At 40.3% G+C, this 23,943-nt stretch overlaps 1 long non-coding RNA gene across 1 annotated transcript; it reads left to right on the plus strand.

Moving 5' to 3' along the window:
* Window positions 1-330: 330 nt before the first annotated feature.
* LOC114001916 lies at window positions 331-21,061 on the plus strand. Its single transcript, XR_003545699.2, has 6 exons — window positions 331-413; window positions 1,425-1,469; window positions 15,097-15,174; window positions 17,304-17,462; window positions 18,197-18,252; window positions 21,045-21,061. It is a non-coding gene; the product is annotated as an uncharacterized LOC114001916 (long non-coding RNA).
* Window positions 21,062-23,943: the final 2,882 nt, after the last annotated feature.

Consider the following 23,943-nt stretch of genomic DNA (forward strand, 5'->3'; position numbering starts at 1 on the left):
TTTTGCTTCCTGAGTTGCTGTGGCAAATGTCACTAAACAGAATTTAAGATTAGGACAACTGTCCTTGAGTGACAGAGACATCTTTTGCAAAACTTGAGTCATATTTCTGGCCTATGTTTGCAATTATTTGTGTCTGAGATTTTGGTGTGGTTTTTTGCTCTGTAGTAGGAATGAAGAAAAGGGATTTGAACAAATTGACAAAGAACTCAGTGTTCACTCTCAAAATGTACTGAAACAGTACATTTTTTTTCTGTTTGAAATTAATTTTAAGTTATTAAAAAAACACCAAACCGAAAACCCCCAATGTTTTTCATCATCTTTTTTTTCCAGATTTGGCAGTGAAAATTAGCCACCCTTGCAGAAAGTCTGTTACAATAGTCTCATCAGCCAGGAAATGCACAATCTTATAATTGGTAAATAAATTGTTGCTTTGCTCACTTCATGTTTAGACTCGTCGTTTGTTATTGTTATTACTGGCAATCAATTTAATAATTTGCAACTTGAACAAATATAAAGCTATACATCCAAAATGAAAAAAAAAAACCAAAAAAACCCAACCCAGTACAAATACTAGAATAAGAAAACTTGTATTGAAAGGTAACTTTGCAGTTAAGAAGTTGAAAAATGTTTAGAAACAGTGACATTTTAACAGTGTAGTTAAAAATACTTCAGTGAAGTGAATCCACTGAGCTCTGACAGCCATGATTTTTGTAGGTATTCCAATGTAATAGTGGTATGTGTAGAATATTGACTTGGTGGATGATGAAGCCACCCACTCGGTTTCAACTGATTGTGAATCAAGCCCTAAATGCCTGGGGATGTTTCCTAAAATTCTTTTGTACATCTTATAGGAAAAAAATGAACCATTTCAAGGGTGGCTGATATTGGGCTAAGACAAATAGTTTTAGAAATGTGAGAGAAGTTGTGAAAGGGCTGCTGTTGTTTTAAGGAACTTAAACAAAATAGGTTGCAATTGTTTTTCTGCAATAAGAAATGTGGAGAAAAAAACGCAGGATAAGGATGCCATTATCATCATTTAGGAATAACTTTGCTTCAGAAAGAAGCCTAATAGGCTTTTTTTTAAAGCCTATTAGGAATAGAAAAGCCATTCGTTTATTATTTCAGTGATATATTTATGACAGACCAAATGTGTCTGGTAAACTGAAAAAATCTGTTTAGCAAAGAGTGATCACTGGAGTAACGTGAACCTTTGCTTTATTTATTTCTGTGGTGCAGCTCTTTTGTAACTCTTGACTTTTTTTTCTGACAGTAACACATGATGAGGGGCATACAAGCTTCTAATTATATTGTACAAACACACATGCAACCCAAAAACTTCATAGTGCTTCAAAGAAACTACAGTTTGTGTTTTTCACATGGTGTTTGTACTTGTAAGGATCATGTTGTTATTTCTGTCATTCCAGGAGGAGCTGATTCAAAGCCCAAGGAAGCTGTTGAGTGAAATAGCGGTGAGTTTAATGTCATTAAAAGATGTAACTATTAAAGAGAAAATGATTGTGTTACATTCAGTCTAATGTTACAGCAGCCTACTCCAGGTGACTGAGTTTGACCTCTGTGAATGCCAGAGATGAAATTGTCAAATTATTCAGGTACTTATTTGGATGAAATGATGCAAAAAGCTGAAAAAGATCCTAATAGGCAGGGAATTCATTGAGGCTAGAAAGACAAGGGTACCTAGTGAAGTGTGAAGACTGGGCTGAGGTTCTGAAATAAAAGGAGAAATCCCACCTAATAAGGCCTGAAGTAAGATGAACTAACTGAGAGAGAAGAAAAATTTGCCTGTGCCTGCTAAATCAGGTTCCCATTAGAGAACCAAAATACATTATTTGTGATTTCAGTGTGAAGTGGAGGGAAAATACAGTACCATCAAAGAACTGAATTGGAGGAAGAGCATGCCATGGGCCCTCACTTAGTGTTTTAAAAATATGTTTTTAGCAGTCATGACTGGATACATAGCTGAATGACAGTGACCAAGGGAGGAATGTAAAGCTGCCACCCCTCCATACATCATTTGGGGATTCTCTGGGGTTAGGGAGAGTTCATCACCCCCTGAGACTCAGACCAAGAGCAGATGACAACAATACCTGGGAGAGCAGAAAGAAGTCTTTCTTGGCAAATGTAAACCCAGGTGGGTGTGATGAGCAGCAGGCAACTTCTATCACAAGAGTTAATCCATCCTGTGAAAGTAAGTTTGTCCCATTTCTTGCAACTATTCCAATCTAGCACTTGTCCTCTGACTGACAATTTTGAGCAGGTCAGTTAGACTGCTGCCTCTTTTACCTGCCTTTTTTTCCCCACCTCAGCCTATCCTATTTGCAGGCTTGTCTTTTTGCCCTTTCTGTACTACCACCTATGTCTTGCACTGAAATGGTTTTCTCATTTGTTTCTGTCCATGAGGGAGAGTGAGAAGGAAGAATATGCCACAGATACTTTAGGAGTAATAGAGTGTTCCTGGACTAAAATAATCAAGGGTTGACACACTGACCTTTTCCACAGCTCTGTCTGGCAGGAACAGCTATCAGCTGCTTTGAAGGGCATTCCAATGAGACTAATGAAATGGCAGCCCCACTGCAACCAGCTACTCTGCCTTTCTTTTGTCAGCCAGTGATTATCTGCCTTAGGGTGACTCCCTTTTCTGTTCCGTAGCCAATTTTCGGCTGATGGAGACATATCTTCTTCTACTTGTCCCCGCTTCTCAAGACATTTGTTGCAGCTGAAACATTAATCTCCTGTGAAGTTTGTTACATGTTTTCTGAGTGTCTCAGGAAATGCTATCCCCCCCTCCGTGTGTGTACCCTGGCCAACATCCCCCGTGAGAACCCCAGCCAGTCAGCAAGACGTGAACTCCTTTTTCCTGAAGCCTGGTTGGCCATCATTAATCAAGCTGTTCTAATGGCTTGTTTTGTTCTAAAGTCAACTTCAACTAATGTGTGTGTAATTTCCTGCTGCGTCCCCAGGATCTTTCAGAAGCAGTGACATGATCTAGGGCCTTTTCTGGTTGCTCAGGCTGCTGAGGGATCTCACATGTTATAAAAGCCATGGCTAAGAGAGCTTCCTCAGCCCTGCATGAGTATCATGCTGCAAGACTGTCATGCTTTTCCAAGAAGGGAAATAAAGTCACTGTGGAGATTCAGGGCACACCCTGCTCATTCCTGCACCAGCACTTTGTGAGAAAAAACACTCCCTTGGTGTGGTGCTTTGGGTCACTACCTGCCTCTGATGACTCTGGAAAATCAGAGCTAACTTCTCTGAAGGGACTTATGGACTTATGTGAGGATTATTGACATCAGAATCTCTCTTCTGAGGGAAAGGACAGGAAATTATTAAATCATGGAGGAAAATTATGCACCTTTTCTAGATTTTTTAAGTTAATCTTGACAGGGAAGGAAGACTAGGGTGGCAACAGTTTCTCTCTTGCTGCTAATGTGGAGACAGAAGTAGACAGTGTAGGGTGGACTCCCCTCAGCTTTTACTCATGGAGTTTATAACCTTAATGTTGTGTCCCACAGTCATGTGGTTGGTCATCCTGCTGGAGATATTCCACTTCAGTATTACGTGTTCCCTGAATGAATCAATGGCAGAACTTCCTTGCCGAGTATATTTATTCCATTTATGATATATTCTCTTTCCACAAAAACCATGCAATTAGTTAGGCCAAACAAAATTATATTCTTTGGAGAAACAAAAGTGTCCATGCAGTACTACCGTATGCTTAGGTAAGAACCTGAGAAGATAGTATTCACACCTGATTAGGAAAATAGAGGCATAAAGCTCAGTCTTCAGCATCCTGTAGTTCCTCTGTTCTTCTGTGAAAGCAAAGCAATCATGAGAACTTCAAATGTAACTTTTTCTTTGCTTTGTTTTTCTTGGTCCTTAAAGAAAGAGTTTCTTATTCAACTGTATGGAATGTTTCATTTGACACAAACCAGATTTCTCTCTCTCTCCCCACCAACACTCACCCCCGTAAACCCTGTAAGATACTTTGATTTCTTACAGTTTCATCATGATATGTTTTTCAAAGATACGTTTTTGATTCAAATGCTGAACAAGAAAGGATTTGTGCTGCCCTGCTCGATATATTAAGAATATTACTTTGTATTAAACTGGTAGTTTAATAGCTTTTTTTTTTTTTTCAGTCAATGAACTGATTTTGTAGCCTTTGGATGCTCTCCCTGTGTTCTACCATGCAGTACAATGAGTTGTATTGCATTTTATTTAGTTCATTATTAGTTTCCTTCCACTTATGATCGTCTTAGTCTCAGTGCTGCAACTTAGCACTAGTCCTGACACAGTGCACTGTTATATTGCCAGTATTGACCAATTCAATATGTCAAATGAGCTGTGAGATCATCTTTGTAAAAAAAAAAGTAATTAAAAGTGGTTTGGTTTACAAGGGATCCTATTATTTGCTTACAATTTTTTAATTCTTATTTTTTTCATGATAAAAAAATGAAATGTGAAAAATATGTGCTACTGTTAGACAAATGGGATGGGTCCTCTTCAAAACCCTCCACTTTTTTTTTTTTTTTTTTTGCAAGATGAAGTTTGGTGTTTTGCATCAATAGAGATGCAGCAAAAAAGGAGCTTATTTTTCTATAGGCAAAGACTAATCTGTGATTAACAGTCGAGGAGGCAAAACTTAAGGTGGTGTCAAGTAATTTTTAAGGTGGCAAAATGCCTGTCAAACTTTTACTTTGTAACGTGTTCATTTTACATGTGAAGCTCCTGGTTCTTCGATAAGTCTGTTAAAAATATGAAGCTGTTCTTATACGGAGGTTTTAAAACTAAATTCCTCTTGCCCTTTAATATCCTTCAGGAAGCCATCTTTCAGAAGGCTTTAAAATATCTGCTGCCTTCTGCATCTTTTCCTGTTGCTTGTCAGGCAGGTTTAAAAAAAAAAAACACAACAGCAATCTTATATTGATCCATAGCACCTTCCAAAGTAATCATATGCATTTTATGTGGCTGAATAAGTGCCAGGACTTTCACGGAGCAATGTGAGGGACACCACTGCTGTGACAAAGGCCTGTAAGAGGGGTGTCTCTCATGGCAGGGGAATGCACAATCAGCTTATGGACAGGGGCTGCAGGTGGGGTCAGCTCCAGCCTTTGGTGAGGCAGTGGGTTGCCGGGTTGTAAGAAGCCTTGAGTTCACCCTGCTTGTGAAGGAAACTTCCACAGAGCCCACAAAGGGTGGGAAAACCAGAGGGGTGGCCCTTTCTGGGCTAAGGGTGTTGAGCTCTTGTCAGCACCAGCTGCAATGGGGCAGGTTGGCTGACACCAGAGGGGACTGGAGCTGGGTTTGGTGGGCTGAACAGCCTCCAAAGGGTACCTGAGCATCCAGTCAGACCTTCACACAGAGGCAAAGGAGAGGCTGGCAGAGACGTGCGGGGAGCAATTCGGAGAGGGGGGTGCAAAGCTGTAAATCCTTCCCACACGCTTAGTGGTGTGACACTTCTGCTTCCTTGCTGAGTGCAATGTAGTGGTGCTGCTGGGAACAGTCCCCACAGCCACTCTGCTCTTAGGGAGCCTTTTCTTTGTTCTGGAGGTTTTTTTCTCTGTGCTTAAATGTTTATAGACTGCAAAAATGCAGGCTGTTCTGTATGGAAACTATACTCCTGTTTGCATCAAGAGGCTTTGTTTACTAAACCAAATAAGAATTAGACATAATTTATTATAATTATTCACCAGCTGGTCATTTAAAAAGCAAAAACCTTGGTACTATGTGCCTGGTGTGCCTGAAGCTGTTCAGTTTAAACCTTTATTAATAATGTTCTCATGGCTTTTTCTTTTAATTCCCATAATGGCCGGATATTGAGCTGCACATCAAAGGAATTTTGGTTTTAAAAGCAATGGTGAGTGCTATGCATTGCATTCCCTCCCCTTTGATCGCCATCAGCAGCACAAATAAATCTCATTAATCAATATTTTCTCTATTTCCTCCCTGCCTTTCTGTCAGTGCCAGAGATCTGTTTCCGATTTGCTTTGCTTTGTTTTAAATGAGGGGAAGATTTCTATGGCTATCTTCTGTCTAAAAGGTAAATTTATCATTACTTGAGGAATGAAACTCTATCTGTTGTAACTAGGACTTGATCTGAGCCTCCTCAGCTTGAGCGTCAAAGCAGGAATATTGAAGCAATTAGAACAGACATGAGTCTGTGAGCAATCCATTGGCCAGGATTCATTCAGAGAAAATATTTGGTGTATTCTTGCCAACTGGAGGCAAATTAATAAAAGTCACAGTCTGTTCACAGGCAATTCTTGAGAAAAGTGATAAATTCCCTGAAAAAACTGTGACTTGCCCATCCACTTCCAGTTGTGACTAGAAATTACTACGAGTAACTGGTGTACTCTCCACAGAAGCCTCCGAGACACGGTCCTCTTTCATTTCCTCCTAAATACACAGCTTTGTAGTTTTGCTGTGTGACCCCACACTTGCTGCTGTGGCGTGAACGAATAACCTGAGAAGCAGTTTCAGTGTAGTGAACGTGAGGAGGAACTGGAGACCTTTGGATAAAAGCCTCAGTCATCAGCAGTCTCCTCCTCCACAAGAGAGAGAATCCTAACTTTCAAATCCTGATCTCCAAATCCTAACTTTCCTCAAACCAACTATTTATGCCATATATATGTCCAGTATATAGGAATATGGAATGCTTCAAAGCACTGTCTGCCCTTCAGAGCTGTGGGTGACAGAGAGGATCCGGTAGCGGTAAGAAGCTACATCTACGTAACTAATTTTGGGAACCAGGAGTACATGATAACTGAAATGTTATCTCAATGTATAGGATGTTCTTAAGGTAAATAAAACTGCTTCTAGCCTCAGAGCTGCCCCATTCCTAACCTTGACTATGTGTTAGCCATGCTGTACTAACCATTACTTCACCATTCCAAGTGTGTTACCTATTTTAAGGCTTCAGTGTAAAACATGAAACGCAACTTCACCTCTCTGCATTACCTACACTTGTAGTTTTTTTGTTTTGTTTTGGTTTTTTTTTTTATGTTGTGGGGCTTTTTCCTCTGTTTCCCCCATGTATGTTTTTTATTTGTCTTCAGTTTCTTGGTGCCAAACATTTTGGTGCATCTGCTGCCACCAATGAATGGCTGTGCCGGGAAAATCCAACTCCTTGGGGGCGGAAAGAGAGAGAAAGGATGATTATTTTTCCATTCTATTGAACAAAGCTGGCTTCTGTTGCCATTTTTAACACTCCAGTATTACTGGAATTAATTTGATGCATCTGTTCCTGAATTACCTCCCATAGTTTTAGTTCTTACTAGACTTCCAAACCACTGTTGATTTAGGCCTGTTTGTTCCAATCCATATTGCATTCCCATAAACTCTCTGCTATTTTAAAGCAATTTAATTGCTTTTTAAATCCTTCAATATTAAAGTTACAGTAAATTTCAAGCTTCATTATGTTATTAAACGTACATCTCTAGATTCTCTGTAGTGCTGTATAAAGCCTGGCACATATCACCTTGTCCAAGTATGCCGTGAATATTCATGTTCCAGAGCCTGGTCAGAAACAATTTTATGGGAAATCCACAATGTGTAAGCACTCTTTTTATAGGGATTCTCCAGATCCCAGCTTGAAGCAATTGCTGTTGACTTAAACAGCATAAATGTTGAGAGAATAAGTGCCTGTTGGTCATAGATAACATTTTCTCACAATTAACCTTTTCAGGCAGCTTGCCATTGACAGATAGTTGCTTCACCTTGAATTTAATGTTTTCCTACTTAGAGCTATGGGAAGATAAAGACTCATTTAATCAATATATATTTGAGCTGATCTTGTTGAACACATAATTTCATTTGACTGGTGCCACTGTTACTCATCCTCTGTTAGTTTTCAGAGATGCATGTCCTCCTGGTTCTTATGCATGGATTTATTCAGAAGCAGGAGGAGAAAGGTGGGGGAGAAGTGTCTTGTAGATAGGGATTAAAGAGATAATTCTGGAACTCCCATTAAAATGAAAGGCACCCTATTAAAAATCAGTTTTCAAACATGCTGCTGGGAGATCCATATTTTCTGCCTTCTTCAGGTTAAAATAATTTAACCTTCTAGTCCATATTTCTCCCTTTCCTTTCCCCTGCCCCAGGAAACAAAGCTGAAAACACAGTGGAAGACCTGAAAACTTCCCCTAATCTTTGTCCAGCCTGGGACATAAATTTAGAACAGCATTACATTACACTTCCTATGGCCCCAAGAGGCTGATACAATGGCCAAGAATAGCTGAAATAGAGCAACACTCTGGCCATGTTCCCTCAAGCTCTCTCACACTGGGAACCGAAGCGGGAGAGGTACGGAGTTGCTGGGAAGGTCCCACGCTGCCCAGGGAAACCAGCTGGGCCAGTGCTGCCCTCCCTGCCTCCCTCCTGTGTGTGCTGACATGGATGATTTACAGCAGCAGGAAGGGCCAGCAGGCCTGGGACATGCTGAGGAGCTGGTTTTGAATAGGTTGTCCATATCAGCAGTGAGAACAGTGAGGAGTCCAGAGGCGAAAGATTTATTTTAGGCTGGAAAGAGGTAAAAAAATGTAGGTTTGATACATGCCTTTTCCTATTATTTATCTAGCCAGAGTTTCAGCTCCTCACAGTTAGGCTAAAATCCATTTGAGATTTTTTTTTTTCCTTTTAAATTTTTTTTCCCTCTAAAACTGAAGGTAAAAATAACTACTTTACCCAGTCAAAAGCACTTTGCATATCAAATGGTTAGATGTTTTTTTAATGAAAGAAAGCAGTGACTTATTTAAAAAAACAAACTGTGAAGAAAATAATTATAGCCTATTTGAGTTCTAAAACCTGATATTTGGAAATCAAGTAAAGTACAAACCTGTAATAATGTGCTTTATTTTGGTTTTAGTTTATTTGTAATGCTTTTCCTTTGTATGCATGAAATAACAACAGCTCCAGATAGGCCAGTTACCAGCAATTGTAAGGAAAGAACCCACAAAGCATTAAGTCACTCAATTTAAGAGAAAAACTCCTTGTCCTTAAAACATTCCCTGGGGGTCAGTGACTTCAGCAGAGGTGGAAGAAGAGGTGGTAGGTAAACATTTCTGCTTTCTGTCCCACTCTTTTAAACCCTACACTACCTTGGACATTTTGATCATAATGGATTCCTATGAATAAATGAAATTACTTGATTTTGTTCTGGTGAAAGAGGAATACTGGTGCTAGTTGTTTTGGTTTTGTTGGAGGAAAGCAATAGTGAAGAGCTGTTGGGGGTGATCTACCTGGTTTTTATTCTTTTCTGGCTAGTCACATCAGTGAATGAATATTTACTCAGGCATCACTTATAGTCTGTATTGCAGGAATATTGAGAGAGAAATTCTTCTTGGTCCTTTGCTTCAGAGCGTAATCCAAGGCATATTTGATCTCAAAATTGGCATCTTGGGGAGAAAAATGTATCCTTGGGATGATGTCCACCTATACTTTTTATGCATGTAAACCTAAGCAAAATTCAACAACTTTCATGTATAAAATATTGTAATGCACCTTCCCTTTGAGGAGACAGTAACTTTTTAACCTCAATCGGGTGGTTTAACCTGAATCAGAAAGCTCAATCCCATTCTTTGGAAACCTCAAAAATTTCCAAGTGTTGCTGTGCTCAACTTTCTTTCTTTTTTCTTTTTTTTTTTTTAATTCACCCCTCTGACATAATGCCCTTCAGATTCCCTTTCCCCCTCTTTAGCAACAGAAGAGGTGGTGTTGGCTGTGTGGGTAAGACAGCACCATTCTGTATTTACTTCATGCAGCTGGAATGTCTCCATTTCCACCACCTTTCAACTGAAGGCTCCAGGTATGCTCTCAGGAGGTCTGTGCATTGTGATGGCACGGTATATGTGTGAGGTAAGCATACAAATTGAAGGCTACAACAGGTGTGCATGTGCCTGTTCTTACAGGAGCCAGGCTGTAAATCCCTCTGTGGGAAGAAAGGAAAAGCCAGTTCAGCTGCCAGACCCAGCCATCGTTTCAAGCACTTTGTACCCACCTTTGTGCTTGTGAATACAAGAGATCAGGGTGGTGCTGAATAAAACAGGAAGATTTTAAATCTACTGTTCCTAGAAGTGAGTGACTGTGCCAGGTGCAGGAGAAGAATCAGTCAGGCTGAGACTGAAAACTGAGTTAACTTTTTGCGTATTCTCGGTCTTTAGAAGCAGCTAATTCCTTTTGGCAACAAGCAGAAGACATGCATATTGTAAGATTTTTTCTCTTAAGTGCCCAAGGGGCTTGGGAAAATGAGTCCCATTAACTTTCAATGAACTTGTTCAGCTCAACCCTGAAGATGTTTTCAGTATTTTTCCCTCTGAGAGACGGTCCAAGTAGTTCCATATCATACGCAGTGGAAATAATGTTCATGTTTGCTTTACTGTTTCTACAATTTGTGGAAATAAGCTGGTGTGAAATTAAATCTGTTTCCTTCTGTCTCTCTGTCCTTGACCTTGCCAGTTCTTCTTGCCATTTCTTACTTGGCCAAAGCCTGTATAATGACAAAAGCATGGCAGTTGCCTTGCAGCTGGAGGAAAAAAAGTATAGATTAACTTCAGTCCTGCATTTGTAGAAAACTTCTTCTTGGCCTGATGGAGGAGGTCATAAATAACCTCTGGCTTCTACTTCAGCCACCATTTTACCTGGTAAGGTCAACTACATACCTCATTTCTCATTTTCTATGGTTATTACTAGTAGAAGGCAAAAACAGAACAGGGAATCCACCGGGACTACAAAAATGCTCGAGAGCGCCAGGAAGTGCAGTGAAGCTACAAAGGGAAGTGTCCCCTCTAATTAGGGTTTATAGTTGCTTCTTTTTATCCATGACTGCTTTACTGAAGGCACTTGTCATGGAGAAGCACCCGCTGGTCCGGGTGTAGTTCAGTCCTGGGTTGTGGCACCGTGCGCTGTCTTCTCTTCCAGCTTGGGATGTCTGTGTATTGTACTGGCCCAGAAAGCCTTGCTGTCTGACTTGGCTCTGCTTGGCTACTGTTATTTCTGGTTTACCTCTGTGTGAGCTGAACCACGGGGATGTTAAGTTCATCCAGGCTGAGCAGTTCATTTGCTTCGCATCAGCATAAATCCTATACAGAAAGTCCCTGATTCCAGACTCCCACGGTGTGCACAGCACTGTGTTATCTCTCACAGCTGCTGTGATGAGCCAACACTGAGTGCTGTGGTACCTACTCTGACTTTTCCATGATTAAGTGGGTTTGGGTATTCACAAAATTAAAATAACTGTGTAGAAGCTTAACTCAGAGATTGTTCCCTTTTTCTTTATACTCCTTATATAGTCATAAGAGAGGGAGATAAGATCGTGTTTTGCCTGTTTGGAGAAACAAACCATCAAATCCTGTCAAATCAGAGTTGGCTTCTGGCTTACGTAGTCCATATTTAGAGACTTAAGGTAGAAAGTGTGAGCAATTAAGGAGGAATTTATCTGTGCTACTAAAATGTGTGTCCATTTAGCTGCATGCATTTGGCTGACTGAATTTGAAGCTGGTAGCAAATGGGTGCCCAAACAAAGGGATGATACAAGGATCACTTAGAGTAGGAGCAAGTAGAATTTTGGTTTTCCAAGCCGAAAGAAGAATGTGTCAACCTCTTGCAAGATGAATTGTTCATTTAGTGTTTATTTTCAAAGTCTGCTGAAATAAGATGGTTATCTTAAGAATTCCGCCCACTGAAATCTGTGGATTTCTGTAGTTATCTGGTCCCATATCTTATATTTTTTTGTGAGCTGGAAAGAAAGCAGGGCTTGTCTGGAAGGAAGTACTGAAGTTTCAGTGTCTTCTACTGAGTTAGATTCACTACTTGGCTATGGAAATGATCCCCAACCTATCAACAACTCTGTACACTGGCAAACCTAAATTTATTAGAAGAGTACTGATTTTTTTTATACACACAGTAGATTCTAAAGTGCTTTTTATATAGTTCAGTTCAAGTGTTTAAAGAGAGAAAGCATGAGAAATGTAAACATTGTTGACACGAGCTGTTTTCTATTAATTAACTTATGCATATCAAACAGAATGCTGTTGCCAGCACTTTACATGCTGTTCCCTTTCCCCAGAAGCTTGTTTGCCAAACACAACACAGGTTACATGGTGGGAAAAATAATCAGGGGAGTCAAGGCTTGATCTCAACTTCTGCTGCCATGTATACGTCCCTGGCACACCTGTAGACATGTTTACAGGAGCAAGTAGTTCTACTACATAAACACAAGGGGATGGGCTGCTGAATTACCTCCCTGGAGCTTTCTAATAGGTGCATTTGGAAGTTTTGGGTCTAAACAAGATCTCTGCACTGCTTTATGCCTTCTTGGAAAACTGGCAATCAAAGACTAAGGTGCTGGCTGGGTACTTGCAGCCTTGCTCCTTGGCATCCAGCCCTGGTATTCTTTTGTCTCAGTTCTGCCCAGCGGTTATCACACTGCCTCAGCATGGAGAAGGAGCAAAAACATTTTTTAAAAGTGCAAAGGAAGAAGTAGAATTAAGATAAACATTTACATAACTGGGGAAAATTACCCAGGAAGGACTGGAAATCTGATGACATTCTGTTTACCTAGTGCAGTATTAAAGCAGTTTGTGAGAGATACAAACCAGAACACTTTGTATAAATCACTGTGAATGTAAGGACCTGTGAAGCGAGACAGTAAACATTAAAATTATCAAGCTGGCTCAGCACAATAGAACTTACTCAAAACAAAATTTTGCACCATACCTTTACTAAAATTCTCTTGAGAAGGGAAAAGAAGAAGGTGGTAAAGAGCTTCATGTTAAGAAATGGTACTATATACTCAATATGTAACATCTACCAACTTTGCCCATTCTGACCAAATCTAGGCCTTGCTATTCTGTAAACGCAGGTCTTTCTGAGACCACAAAGTGTTCATTCTTGCTTCATTTTGTTAGAATGCTGTCACTAACATTAGGTAGTCATGAGATGTGCTTGCACATCTTGCATTGTGCTTGCACATGTGCTTGCACTTCTCATGCATTTTAGCCAGCAAAGTTGTGCAGAAATCTGGGCTTTGTATTGACCAGTCATCTGCTTGATACAACCCTTGCAAGATATCAGACCCCATGTAAGAAATGCACCCTGTTTTTTCCCAAACAGAGGCTTCATTTGGAAAGCTACCACAATATTTGGCTCCTCTTTCTGAAGCTAGTCTGAATTTTTCATGCCCTCAAATTAGATTAGATGCGTGTTTTCTCCCAAGATTTTGTTGTAATCCTAAACAGGATTTCTCAAGAGTTAGGGTTCAGTTGCAATATTGGAGGAGGTGCTGGCAGGCATAGAAATGGATATTTCCTTTTTTTTTGGCTGGGCTAATCTAGCAGCCCTCTTGATTACAGCATGTGGTGTGTGAAAGCAAGCATCAAACCAATCAGATAGGCAAGGCTGGAAAGGGAAGTAGCTAAAGAGGTCTGGGAAAAATCCACAGTGGGAGATCTGAGCAAAAAAAGAAGTTCGGGAATTATTAATGTGCAGATGGATGAGAAATTCTCTCCAATGGGAAAGGACCACAGCAGCCACAAAATTCACGTTTTCAAAATAAAACACAGAGATCATTTCTTAATGAAAGCTTCTCAATAATAACATAAGACAAGCAAATGAATTAAAATAACATAACCACCCTTCTCACTGCCTGGGAAGAGAGAGAAATAGTTTTGTGCTCAACTTAAATTTTGTAATAAATACTGTATAAGAACATAAGCTTGATAGCATATGTCATGATAAATGGAGTCTAGTCTACCAGGAGGCATTTATTAATAAAAAACTACAGCGACAGCCAAAACAAACAGGCCTCCACAGAGCTCAAGTTTCTGCTTTGTGTTCTTCACTTGCCAGTGATGTCTAGAGCTCTGTGCACAGCAGTGAGACACAGAGTAGCTGAATGATAAGTCAGAAGATGGATACGAGCTACTCAGTTACACCAGTAGATATGGAGACAGGGAAAAGAGTCTGGCATGAGTCTGATGAGACCAGGGAGTGGTGAAGTGGCTGATGAAGCCCAGGGAACACAGGAGCGTGACAACTGTGAAAGGAGTTCTGGGAGGAGGAAGGATGAGTTGCTTGAGTGCTGGAGCTGATTTATTCACTTTCTGTGGGAATGAAAACTAGTGGCAAATCCCAGTCCACTGTCAGTTCTGAACATCCAGACAGATTCTGGACTCTCATCCAAACAGTGTGTTCCCCTTTTCTTCTCACAGTTTCTTGCCCTTCTCTTTGTCTCTCTTATGTGTCTCTGCTTGCTGTGGTGGCAGCTGTGTGCTCCTTGAGAATGTAGTGTTTGAGGATTTCCCCATGGGAAATGTTTCTGGACTTTCTCAGGTCAATGGGAAGCTGCTCCTTGGATGAGTACCTGTGGTTGATGTGGCACAGTGCCCACACCTACTAGCTGGTAGTAAAATGTAAATGCACCTTCCTTCACTCTCTGTCAAAGCAGCAGTGTTCACACAGCAGGAAGATGTCAGGGCATTTTGGGTGGTCTAAGCATGTTCATATTATGTTCTGTTTTATTTAGTTTTATTTTGTTACATTTTTTTAACCTTTGGAAGCAGGTTGTGTTTTCTTCCCTTTGAAAGTAAACAATTGATTCCAAGGCCAGTAAAAATGTAATCTCTTCACAAGGCCTGAAGCCGAGCCTTTCCCAGTAATGTTATGGCAGGTCATTGTTCTGTCAAAAGATTATTAACTTTTTTTTGGTGTTAAAATATAAATAAATAAATAGGAAAGTTGTACGTGCCCCTGGGGCACTCGCTCAGCTATGAAAATACAAAGTACAAGTACATTTCTTGTCAAAGAAAAGAGAATAGGGATATGCTTGGAACAATAGCAATCAATTTCAGAAATACTGTCATTTATTAGGCATGGCGGCTTCAGATTTTTGAGGCATGCATAATACAATCTTTCTCCCCATCCCTTTTACCCAAGCAGATAAAACTTTTGGTGGAATCGGGACACAACTCACATGAGGCTGTGTGCAGGCAAACAGTAATTCATGACAATTCGTTCTGCTCTTCTCTGAGACAGATTGTGTTACCAAAGATTTGGTGTTCACTTTAATAACAATTTTTTTTTTAGATATGGTTCAGCACTTCCCCAGAGCTTAAAAGCCATGTACATACCATGAAGAACAAGATGAGAATTCTTCTCTTCCAGGTCAGCTGCTATTTAGGTATTATAGTACATAAATACATGTCTCTCTACTTCTTCTCTAAGACACAGAGTATCATAACTCGATTTATTTTCCATTACAACAGTGTTAAGTAGCTGTTATCAATGACATAAATGAAGAGTACAGTAATAAAATTCTTCCATAGTATCCAAGAGTTCCTTTTTCACACAAGAAACTCCCCATCCCAATACCCAGAGCTGAGCTTGCTGTTGGAGCCCTGGCTTACTGGTGTGTTAAAAGTTTTTGGCACTTGAAAGTAGAACATATAAAACTGATTGGTGTTGAAGCTTAGTTTGGGGGAAAAAACCAAAACATTTCATATCTGATCTCTTGCTCAGCTTTAGCACTTGGGAGGTCTCTGGCTTACTATAAAAATCAGATAAAATTTCGTGCCAAAATCAAGAGTCATAACAATCCATTTAACAAACTTGCCTGATTTGCTGGAAGATCTAACACTTGATCTTCAGACATTTGTCTTTGCTCTCTCTCTGTCACTCAGTAAAAGAATACTGTGTTCCTAGTTAAGCTTGTTTCTCCCCATACTCAGTGAGGCCATTTTTGTCATCCTACCAGAGACTTTGTGACCCTAGTTTGGTTGCCGTGGCTAAAAAAGATCTTTCTGACTCTCGTTCGCTGTGAAGCTGCTACCACTAAAAATGACAGGCCAGACTTTTGCCTTCTTTTTTACATGAACTTCTTAGTTGTCTCTACCTCACATCAAGTCCTGGTTTGTCCCACCACAGCTGCTCCCTGGGAGCTTGCTGGCAGAAGGACGGTTCTTATACTTGTCACCTATTAAAAGATTAATTATTTCCGTGTTGAAAACACATTGGGACCTTTTGGCCACAGGTTGTGATCTGTCACATCCACTCTGTTCTTTCTCACTTGCTGGAGCGTTGGGCAGGGCCAGCACGATGCCATCAGGCAGAAGGGTTGTTCTGGGACAATGGAAGTGGCAGATGTAGCCAGGAGCAGGCGATGACTCACAGCAGAGGAGTCCTCCTGCCGCGCTGGATGGGGTCCTGGCACGCTCCGCTCTGTGACTGGGAATGTCATGGCTGGCTTTGGCGAGATGTGCACAATAATTATCCAGTGGCTTAAGGAGGAAACACAGAATAAAAAACATTCTGTAACTTCAGCCTCAATGACAGCAGGGCTATTTTGCTGCAGTGTGACTGCTTCCCCTCAAGCCAGCTCATGTATGGCATTTTGTAGCCGTAACATGACGCTCACCCTGCTTCACCCCAGAAGGCTGGAGCTCCTCTTTGCCATGTCACTTCATCACCTGATTGTTGGTTGTATGCATTATGAGAGGCAGTGCTTCTGCACAGCAGGCAGAACTGAACCTTGTTGCAAGTCCATTAACTCAGATGGAGCTACCTCCAGAGATGAATGTGTATGGAACTTCAGCGCTACTTTAATCAGAGTATTTCATATTCATGAACCTGTGTGTAAAGGGAGCTGTGTAATTAAGATCATTCATAATGCTGTAGGGTATTCAAACTAAGATAAGGAAGGTAACTTTTTTTTTAAGGGCACAAATTGATCTCATGCTGGTGTTAGGAAAGCCTGATCCAGTGCACGTGTTCGGAGGAAGATTTAATGGTTGTGCTGCTGTTCTCTGAGTGCATGTAAAAACAACAATAAGATTTTCTGATAAATAACGTAATCATTTTACTCAGTGTTGATGTCTGTAACCAAGGCTAAAATACAGTGATGTGCATAAAAACTGTGGTGAATCAATGCAGTGCTTGTCTGTAGCCTCCTCCTGAACACTGGGAAAGGACAAGACTTCGGGTGATAAACTGCTGTGCCTTTCCCTTCTCTCATCCTCCTTAGAATTCCTCAGCATGTGAAAAGACATGCATCTTCTTCTGAAGGGAAAGAAACACAGCAGGTATAAGGCATATGCACAGTCTCATAGTATCTCACTGTTTGCCTGGCTCATTCAGAGCCTTGAAACTCCCCTTCACCTAAAATATGACCTGCTGTGGGAAAACAGAGGACTTTCTGTCCCCAGGAGTCTGCAAATGGTAGTTATGGAAGAGGTTTAAAAATGTGTTTCAACACATCATGCAATTAATAATCAGCTTTGTACTCCCTTCTGGCTTAGGTTACAAAGGAAAGAGGCATTCAGCAAGGCTGTCCTTGCTTTCCACAAATCTCACAGCAACTTGCCATGAAATTGTTCAGAAAGGGGCCTGAGAGCTGATGCACGGAGGCTTGAGAAGCAGCTTGTCTGTTGTTGCAGACTGAGCCCTCTGCTTTTGGGGTGAGTTTGGAATTTTCCTTAAGAAAACTCATCTGAGGTAGAGGAAAACACCACCTTCTCCCTCTCTTGGTGAAGTGCAGATCCGATCTGGAGAGGAAGCAACGATTTTTATTCCACTTCCTTACCTGCTGGTTCTGAGATCCAGGAGACAAAACCTCCTTCTCCCATGGCAGCATCTGTTAACCTCTTGTCAGTCCCTCCTCTCTTCAGTGTGGAAATCTCTAGGGGCTTGTTTGTCCCACAACCTGCACCATGTATTTGCCAACTTTAAGCATTTTGTGAAAGTGGAAATGTTATTGCCTGATTAATCACCTGGGAAGCTCTCTAGGTGGATCTGAAGTGTTTGCTTGGGGTTCAGATTTACACAAATGCTCCTGCTCTTATTTTTGTATCACTTTACTGAAGAAAAATGCCTTCTTAAATTTGATTCTGATGTATTATTCTTATTTCCAGTCAAATAGTTTTCTGTCCTCAAAAACAGTCATTTGCAGTTTCAGTGAAGGCTCACTAGAAGTTTCTTTGATATTGTACTTTAGAAAATATGACAACTTTTGCTGTATTCAATTCTATGCCTGGCAAGAACACTGTTCTAAATGACACTGGAAGTCCTGAAAAGCTGATATAATTTGATATAGCAATCTTTGTGTCTCTGCACAATTAGTCTTTCACAAGAATAATGGCATTGTCTCTGATGCTTTTGTCAGGTTCTAAACAAGATTGTTCTTGATTTGCAGAACTTACCAGGATGCTGATAAATGGCTGTCACCCCTTATTGGACATGAATTCACTGGTGAGTGAACTGACCCGAGGTTTAGATCACAGAGAAGTAGGTCAGGTTTGCAAAGGGGTTTGAGACTCTCTAAAGAAATGCACTGCTGCAAATAAGATTGCAATGCTGAACAGAGCAATCCTGAACACACTGTATGCTTCATGCAGAAAACTTGCAACAGCTGAGGAAGAACAAACGATGGTTGCATGTGGCAGCACTTGGAGAAATTTATCTTTTAAGAAAAATAAACTCCTAAATGCTTTTCTTGACATGGAAATCCAATATTGTTTTAGCATCCAAGTCCGGTCTCGTGCCTATAGAAATACCTTTGCCATTTCTTAGGGCTAGATACTTTCCAAAGCATAAAGTAGCAAACATGAACGACTACGTGTAAGGCATTATGCAGTAATGAAGGTTTTAAGTGAAAGCTAAAAGACTGTGCCATAGAATTTTCCATGAACTGTAATGGAAGATGCATGGTTAAACCACCCATACTGCAATCCTTATTTTCATTACAAGTTCTACCACTGTCTTCTTGCCCTTCACTGAGGTCTCAGTTGGTTTTTGTATTTTTCTTTTTTGCTTTTTCTGGTTTAGACAAATACCACAGTAATGAATATGTTAGAATAGCTTCTAAAATAATGGAATTTCTATAGTTTTTCACTGTTTTCCCCCCCTCTCTTTATCCATTTTTACAAATAGATAACCAAGAGCCAAAACAGTTCTTTGGTTTCAGAGGACTCCAAGCAAACTATCCAGGAGATTCTAGAAAGCTCAAATAATTTATTTCACAGTAACTCATATATTTATATTCCTGGGCATCTCTCAGCTCTGGAAAGAGGGAGAAACACCAAAGTACTGTGGCACAGTCACTTTTTTAATGATATTCCTGTTTTAACCTCAAATGGGAGAACTTGCCATCTAGACAAATGTCCTAACCACCCGGACCTATTCCAGTATGAGGTACTCTTAAGTTCCTGTGAGAAGCTTTAACATCTTGGGGTTTGTTGTGAAGAAATGCTTTGGAGTTTTTAACTTCCTAAGCCATTTCAGGACAAAGAAATTACTTCAAACTCTCCAACCCTTTCCTAATATTACATTTTATAGGTAGGTGGATCAGTACCTTTTATTTCTGAAAGCAATAACTGCTAAAATGCATTTCTTGAGTAGTTTTCCAAACAGTAAACTTATTACTGGTAAAGTATAAAAAAAATAGTATCTAAATTAGTTTGGCAAATAGTATCTAGCTAGCACTTTATATAATTTTGGTGCATATGGGATAGAGAACTAAGATTTTATCTGAAGAGTTGTGCCTTGGAAGGAGATCAGATAGAGTTTCTCTTCTGATGGCAATTTTGTTTTGCTTCAGTGTTTTTCTCTGGAGGATCTGGATTATTGTAGCCGAATAGAAAAACATCTTTTCCCGCTGATTTGAAAGCAAAATGGAAGAAAAACTGATGTTGTAAGAAAAACTACTCCATAAATACAGAAAAGGAAGAAGAAAGGAATACCCTCAAACCAAACAATCAAAGAGACCCATTTTCTTTTCGGGTTTTCTTTTTTCTTTTGGTGATGACATTCAGTGGTTGATTAATGTTGCGTCAGGCCAGGTTTTGTTTAGCTACATAATATCTTTCTGCAAACTCTCTCCATGCCTTTGTGGATGGTGACAAGAGCCTGGATTTTCCTAGTGATGATTAGTGCCTTGGGGCTGTTCTCAGTGTGGTGAGTGATGCTCTGATTGTCCCTTCTCATCAGGCAACATTAGAAGCAAGCACTTTCTATGGAATTTGTCTTGTGCCAGAGGATGTGCATCATTATTCCAACTCTTTGGCTTCTCTCCTTCATTGAAATTCATTTGGATCTGCAAAGCTCTCCCGTGAGCATGAGCACTCTGGGCAATTGGATATACCCCATTCCCCTCTAAACTCTCTCTCCCTTTTTACCCATTTGTACAAGACATGGCTCATTCTCCTTTCTCCTGTAGCTCAAGCACTGAATCAGGCTCGGTAGGTTCTGCTAATGCTCCTGTCACTTCTTTTTTTAAATGTTCTAGCAAAAGTGACCTGGCCTTTTGGTATCTCAATTGCCTCGTGTTTTAAATAAGGATAAAATCCATTCCTCCTTCACTCATTACTGGTATTTCTCAATCAGAGCAGCCAAGTCTATTAATCTGAAAAGGAAAACTAGAGTAGCCACAATTGTGTGTTCAGCCTTTGTTGGGAACTGCTCCTCCCGGACAGCACCCCTCTACTCCTTGTTGTGCTCCCATTCCTGCACTTTGGTTGGCCTTTCCTGAAAAGTCTCATTCACGAGCCATATGGGGCTACCTGGCCACTTCCAGATCTGATGGCACTGCAGCCTTCCTTGTGGATTCAGTAGCACTGTCTGTGGTGTGGAATGTGTCAGAAGAACAGTCAAAGTCAGTATGTCTGCTCGGGTAGCACTGATACATAGAGTTCAAAGAGTAGAGAATTATATGTCTGAAATGTAGTTTTTTAGAGGCCAAATAAAAAGAACTGAAGAATGTATATAATACACTCTGAAGTAATTGGTTTTTTTTTTTAATTTTCAGAATTTGTTTTAGACCAGTCTCCAGAAATTACATTTGAAAGTTTTTTGGTTTGGGTAATTTTGAATGCTCTACTCTTTCATTTTCATTGTGTGGTAGAAAATCACGTAAGTTTGCTTCAGAGATTGGTGTTGCTTCATTTCAGTATTAAATATAAATGTATTCCGTTTTTTTAAAGAAACTGATTAATTTACTACACCATTTCCTGCTTATTTTATCTGTATTTGTATCTCTTTTGCAGTATCTGTGTAAATAAGGATTTAAAAATTGAAAAAAAAATGTTTTGGTTCCTGCAACAGAATCACAGAACAGAAGAACATTTACAGAACCACAGAATAGCTCAAGTTGGAAGACACTTCTGGAGATCGTTCAGTCCATCCTGTCTGTTCCAGGTAAGATCAGCTACAACATGTTGCTCAGGGCTGTTTCCAGTTGGGTTTTGAGTATCTTCAAGGACAGAGACTCAACAACCTCTCTGGGTAACCTGTTCCAGTGTGTGACTTCTCTTATAGTAAAAATCTTTTTTCTTATATTTAAATAGAATTTTCTGTATGAGTCAGACCTGTCTTATTTACTATCTTCCATTGGGTAGGATTCTCCCATATTGGTAATATCCTCCCGAGACTTTTTTTTTCCTCCAGACTGACCAATTCCAGTTCTCTCATCCTTTTTGTGGTCCAATTTTTTCATTGGCTTTGATGGACTCAGTCTGTTAATAAAACTGTGTCCCTCTTGTACCAAGAAGCCCAGAACTGGGCACACCACTGCAGATGTGGCCTCACCAGTGCTCAGTGGAGGGCATGGATTACTTCTCTCAACCATGTTGGCAACACTCTTCCCAATGTAACCCAGGATATTGTTGGCTTTCTTTGCTGCAAGGGCACGTTGCTGCAAGGGCCCGTCTTCAGCTCGGGGCTCTGCCTTTCCTCACCCCGTCCCTTCACACTCAAACACAGTCTCTTTATTTCTCCTGAGTCACCTGTCCCTGCTTCTACCTCTTGCATGTTTTATTTTCATGCTGGAGTCATCAGGAACATCTTGTTCATCCATACAGGCCACCTGTGCATGATTGTTCCCTTGTCAGGACAGAAGAGCAGTTGGAGGAGTTAGTCCCAGCTCTCCCAGGCCCCCCTTCTCTCCAGGACTGTCTGCCATGGGATTCTCCCAGGCAGACCCCAGAAGAAAATAGTGTGCTTCTCTGAAGTCCTGCTTTTTGCCTTGTTTCCTCCTTACAGGATCCTGAACTTCACCATCTTGTGGCATTTCAGAGAAGCACCCACTCATGCAGATTCCCCAGGAAAAAAAGAGGTTCCCCTGTAGTGTCCTCTCAGCAGTTCTTTGTTTGGCTGTACTTGGCATGAGCCTCCTTCTGCCCTGTTGTGGTGCATCAACTCAGGACACTCAAAACAGAAATGTTAATTGCTGATAAGATTAAATGCGTATCATAAATGAATTTCCACTCATAGTATCAACACTGGATATTAAGGAAAAGACACTGACTTGCAATTGTCTACTGTGGTATCTTTTTTTTTCCTCTTTTTTTTCTGATATCTGCATTTACACTCAACCCTATAGCTAAGGTGATTCAAACTAGCTGTGGTAAGAACTGTTCTGCTGGCTTGCTGCCCAAAAATAATGTTCCATCATTTCCTGAGGGGGAAAAAAATTCTTGTAGACTTGCGGCCATTTGTCCTCACATCTATTTGCAGCTCCCTATTTCCCTTGAGAAGCATCCAAGAACATTTGGAAGTTGAATTTTCCGATGTCCTCACTGATCTCCACCCCCTTCCCACTCCAGTTCTTGGAAGGACCAGCTTATGAAGACAAATCTCCCACATTCTTTAATTCTATTATTCACTACTATGTGTCCATTTTATTTCTACTCATCACACAGCGTTTTTTAGCTCCTCCTTTTTCTGAACTTACTTGGAGATCTGCCCCCTGTAACACTTACAGATGCATAAACATAAAAAGTGGACACATCGTCATGTTGCAGATCTTATTTAACAGCAGATCCAGCTATCAGTTTATCATTAGGCAATGTGCTGACACACACAGCCCTGAGGGAGGTGATTGTGAGCTGTTGGAGACAAAATGATCGAGATTAGTCTGCCAAATATATGGTAGGTATTAATCATCATCAAATACAAGCTGAAACAGCATTTTTTTTTCTCAGAAAAGCACTAAACTACAATTCAAATCTTGTCCTTTTGTCTGCAGAATTACTGTAACATGCAGTGAACTGGTTTTTTTTTGACTGAATCAACTTTGACAGCGTATTGATCTAATAATTTTGCAGTTGCTTTCTAACATTACAATGTTTTCTTTTCTCCTCAGAATTCCCCTTCAACACATAAACATATGGATTTTGATAAAATTCGACTGCATACACATACAACTTGCATTTTCTCCATTAGGAGATTTCAAATAAAGTCTTTATTCTCTTTACTTGATATTTCCCCTCACTGAAAAGACCAAAACCTACTGCACCTTTTCAATAGGTGTGTGCCTCCTTATGCTTGGAACAGAGCTTACTTAACATTGCATCTTTGAATTCAATATCCACTCCTTGATACACAGAATTAAAGTTAATATGCTTGTATGAACTACTTAAGCTTAAGTCAGGGCTTGATATCTTCTGCCTAGAGAGATTCAAATTCAGATTTTTCACAGAGTAGATTAAACTGCTCCTCAAATGCAGTAGATGACTCAGTTTTCCACTTCTCAGTGTATCTGTTTTGTCCTCACTGCAGAAATCAGTCTACCTTTCTTTAAAATAAGTGCATTCAGTGTTACATGTGATGTCAAGGAGGGAGCTCTAGTTATGCTGATCATGGTCTCAGGAGCATGTTGCAGATCACAGTGTAACTGGTGACACCAATACAATAAAAAAGAAAAAATGTTTTGTTGTTATAGTGCCCCTAAATTTGCGTTCAAATAGATATTTGTGTAGCTAACAGATCACTTAAAACTGTGCTCTGGGCACCTCCTAATACTGGGAACTCAGTATAAGTAGCAATTTGCCATTAAGATTTTGCCAGGAGTGACTAAATGGCACAGTTAAATTTGCAGTGTTCCTTCAAGGTTCATTTCCTTTCAGGAAAAGATCAGCAGTCAAACAGAACAAGAGCTGTTCTAGA

This window comes from Pipra filicauda, unplaced genomic scaffold (genome assembly GCF_003945595.2).
Source record: "Pipra filicauda isolate LSUMZ 115617 unplaced genomic scaffold, ASM394559v2 scaffold104_size2351352_pilon, whole genome shotgun sequence".
Classification (NCBI taxonomy): Eukaryota; Metazoa; Chordata; class Aves; order Passeriformes; family Pipridae; genus Pipra; species Pipra filicauda.